The sequence below is a fragment of the Dioscorea cayenensis genome, chromosome 10 (genome assembly GCF_009730915.1).
Source record: "Dioscorea cayenensis subsp. rotundata cultivar TDr96_F1 chromosome 10, TDr96_F1_v2_PseudoChromosome.rev07_lg8_w22 25.fasta, whole genome shotgun sequence".
In the NCBI taxonomy this organism is placed as follows: domain Eukaryota; kingdom Viridiplantae; phylum Streptophyta; class Magnoliopsida; order Dioscoreales; family Dioscoreaceae; genus Dioscorea; species Dioscorea cayenensis.
This window is the reverse complement of record NC_052480.1, coordinates 10699613-10704006: the sequence shown is the minus strand read 5'-3', so window position 1 is coordinate 10704006 and position 4394 is coordinate 10699613.

Genomic DNA, 4394 nt, shown 5'->3' with positions numbered 1-4394 from the left:
TGAAAATCTGATTTTCATCGTGGTCAGAAATAGTAACTCATACAGTACATTGCTACATTGATTTATTACAGTAACCTTCTATAGTACTCTGCCAAAAACACTCCCAAATCCACACTTTTCATCGAGGCAACATAAACGGGCACACGTCTATGCCGTGGATCACGTCGCTTCTTCAATATGGCCTCATTTGTGAAGATATGGTTTCATTGCATAAATCGTAATATGCAAATATGACTACCTTTGTGCTGCTCCAAATCATTGTAACTGCTTGAACACATAGAGGTTGGCACACATTCACGAATCTTCGAGCTAACTTGTGTCTTCGTGTTTGTTCATTCCAAGATTTCATCAAATGGTGCATTCACGATCTACTTTGGCTTCTTTCTTTAATATTTGGCTTCACAACCCCACATGCACAAAAGTAACACAAATACACACGTATTAGTGCTAAAATCTGATCAAAGTAATACTCATCGTAAGAAAAGAATACTTCGTATTACTAATACAGAAGCATTTACCAAAAGCACAATAAGAGTTCATAGACACTCTGTAGTTGAAATGAGGAAGAAAGAGGTAGAGATCAGGCCGAATAATGCTTCCCCCGTCCTAGGCGTGCCAAATGACACTTCCCTTAGCCGAAGGCTACTTCCCGATCCTAGAACCCTCCCTTCCTTGGTGATGGATCTGTCCCTTTACTAATAAAGCTCTTAGAACGTTCTCTAGCTCTAGAATATCTCATCCAAAGATCTTTTCATTCTTCCTCCTTTCCTCTCCAAATAGTGGCTAAAGATGTCCCTTTCTAACTCTAGAAACTTGTTTTTATACCCACAGGGCATACGTGCCATATGGGTTCCATATGGAGAGTGTATTGAGGCCAAAACTTGGATGATTCGTGGCATAACAGGGTCCATACGACCGTCATGCGGCCTGTATGGAGGCACCATGAAGTAGGCAAAACTTTCTATCCCAAAAAATCTCTAGGTGCTACAGTAGTTACTACAACACTCTAGCTGTAGTGATATGCTACAATAAATACGCTACAGTACTACAATACCTGGTTTTCTTCTTTTTCCACCCTAATCGTGTCCTCGTGTTCTCCATGGCATCTTCATGCCCTACAAAATGGGCATCAATTCTTAGCAAATTATATGCTAAGTGCATAAAAAACATATAATAAAAATACATACATTTAGACACTTATCAAATATCCCCACACCTAAGTGTTTGCTTGTCCCTAAGCAAACAAATCATGAAGAATAAAGAGGATGATAAATGGCTAAATGTATTACCTCAAGCTCAAATGAATATACGAGTCTAAAAGCAAGGTACAATGATTCGTAGATGTTGACTTACAATCAAGAAGCATAATAGAAAGATCCTTTCTCACCTCTTATATGTGTGTACTGTGTGTGTGTGAATCGTCTCATCATATTTTTCCTTGATCCGGTCAGAGCCCTAATTACTTCGATCGATATAGCTCTAGATCCTAATCACTCTACATATAAAGAATACTCAGTCTTAAACTACTAAGTACTTCTTCAATGAACAAGTAAGATCCTTCTAATTCTTGAATTCAAAAATAAATCCCTTTTCTTCTAAAAACATCAAGTAGGCAGTCAAAGCAATCACTAGGGTTTTGATAACTGCTTGTGTACAAGTATTATGAAGTATACTTTTCTTACATTGAGCATCACTTTTATCAGATTTTATAGCTCATTCGTGTGTATTTTTGTTCTTTTGTGCATTTAAGGTTGTGGAGACAAATTTGAAAAATAATTAGCAAAAAAATAGATCGTAGACGTAATTGTTAAAGAAACTTTTGGACCAAACAAGGATCAAGGCACAAGTTGTGCTCATAGATATGTGGATGTGTACCAACCTCCAAAATGTTCAACTGACTGCACAAGGTGGAGGGGCACAAAGGTAGTCACCCTCATATGTGATTGAGAGCAAGACGCGACATGATCTACCACATGGTTGTGTGCCCAACTTGCCAATCTCGATGAAGAAAATGAATTCGAGAGTATTTTGGTGAAGTACCATAGCAGTTCCTTTGTAGCAAAACAACTATAGCAAAGTACTAGCAACACCCCTTTGCGTGTTGTTGACTGCAAGTGCAAGAGTTTGTCAAAGAAATAATACCCAAGTGAGTGGGTTATCACATCCACGGGGAATAGTGATCAGAACACAAAGATTGCTATTTAACTAAAGTGAAGATGAATCAATAGTGGTGTGAACAAGAAGCAATGCAAATAGAAATAAGAAAAGGAAAAGGAAAGCGATGTAAATGATAGGAGAAGCAATCGACATGAAAGTGGGGTACCCGGACATTACTCACACTAGGACTAGTGCTTCAATTACAAGACCAATCATTATGTCTCGTAATTGATGCTTAATGAGTCGTGGAAATCCTAAACCACACGGTCCCCAACCCATAACGTCACCATAACTAACCCTACACTATGCACCGACGAGAAATCACTCGGCCTCGACGCCACACTCGCAAGCTTGCATAAAACTCTAGAGACTCCAACTGATAAACCCTATTCCTATATGTAGGTCTAACACTTTGGTAAAGACAAAAGACCCCTAGTCACAATTAAGCCCCTGATACTAAGGATTACTTCAACGCGACTGCTGCTCGCGCAACTAAGACCCAGCGAAGTTCATCTCTTATCAATCCACTCTATTGTGACTGCAAAGAACTCTTGGAACATGGAGGTAGGGTAAATCACACCCGTAGGGGAAAGGTGACACCCGCTACCTTTTGACTCACCCCTCTCAATCCCTCTCCAATCTAGCATTGTCTAACCCTCATGGTGGGTCACTCATTCACAAAGGCTACCAAGATGGATTCTCAACCCTAGTGTTACTCTAAGGGAAAATCAACTCAATAAGCATTCAAGATGGAACTCAATTAAAAACATCAATTAAAGAAAGCATAATAAAAGGTCAATGAAACAATAGTATTGTAGGGTTTACAAGTCTAAGAACCATTTATTGGTTTAGCTCTCCATGGGATACAATACAATCAATAATGAAATCAAAAGGAAAGATATGCAATCCATGAATAAAACCCCTCGGTGTTCGTATCGATGGTTTTGTGTAGTGGTTGCATCTTCTCCAACGGTTCCCTTGTCAAGCCTAGGGCACGTCTCGCAGAATCGGTGCTGATGAAAACTCTCCCAATAACTCTCTTCCAAAGGAATATGGTGTTAAAGGCCATCAAACCTCTCCGAAAACCTTGCCAAAGCCTCTCGAAAACCTTGCCACGGGCGCCTCCAAAAATGGTGAAGAGATGGGCAAAAGATAGGGAAAAGATGGAAAGAGGGATCCCCAAATCGGTACAAGTCGAGGCTTTATATAGGGCTGGAATCCATAATCCACACTGGCGTATGGAATTTCCACACACCTGTGTGAATCTACAGAAATCTGATTTTCTATGTCTGTGAACAGTAACTGTTATATTAAATTGCTACAGCGATTTGCTATAGTAACATGCTATAGTACTCAGCCAAAAACACTCCCTAATCCACACTTTTCATCGAGGCAACATAAACGGGCACATGTCTAGGCTGTAGATCATGTCTCTTCTTGAAATAGGGATAACATTAATGAAGGTCTTTCTGACATTGCATAAGTCAGAATACACAAATGTGACTGCCTTTGTGCCCCTCAAAACCATGTAATTGTTTGAGCACATGGAGGTTGGTACACCTTCACGTATGTTCGAGCACGACTTGTATTTTCATGTTTGTTCACTCCAAGATCTCATCAATAACGTACAATCACAATCTACTTTGGGTTCCTTCCTCTATATTTGGCTCCATAACCCTACATGCACAAAAGTAGCACACATACACATATTACCGCTAAAATCTGATAAAAGTGATGCTCTTCATAAGAAAAGAATACTTCGTATTATTAATACACAAGCACTTATCAATTACTATTCATAGTGCGCAGGAAAAATCAACCTAGATTCTGCTTCTTTGAGAGTTCTATTTGGGGATCTTCTTCTTATCTTTTACCTATCTTTTGGGGAGAGCATGGTTAGGGTTTGAAGAGGTTTTTGCTAGGATTTGGGATCGGTTCTATGGCATTAGACATTGATCTCCTTTGAAGGAGTGCTATTGGAGGAGCTTTTGTCAGCATTGATTCGGTGAGCTGTGCCCTAGGCTTGATGAAGGAGTCTTTGGATAGGACGATGCAACTCCTCAAGACCATCAACACGGACAATAAGGGGGTTATCTTTATGGATTGGTTGCACTTACTTTTGACTTCATTGTTAATTTTGTAGTGCTCCATGGAGAGCTAAACCCCTAGAGGATGCTTGGACTTGTAAACCATAAGATGATTTTTGTTTTTATTTACTCTTATTATGTTTCCTTTAA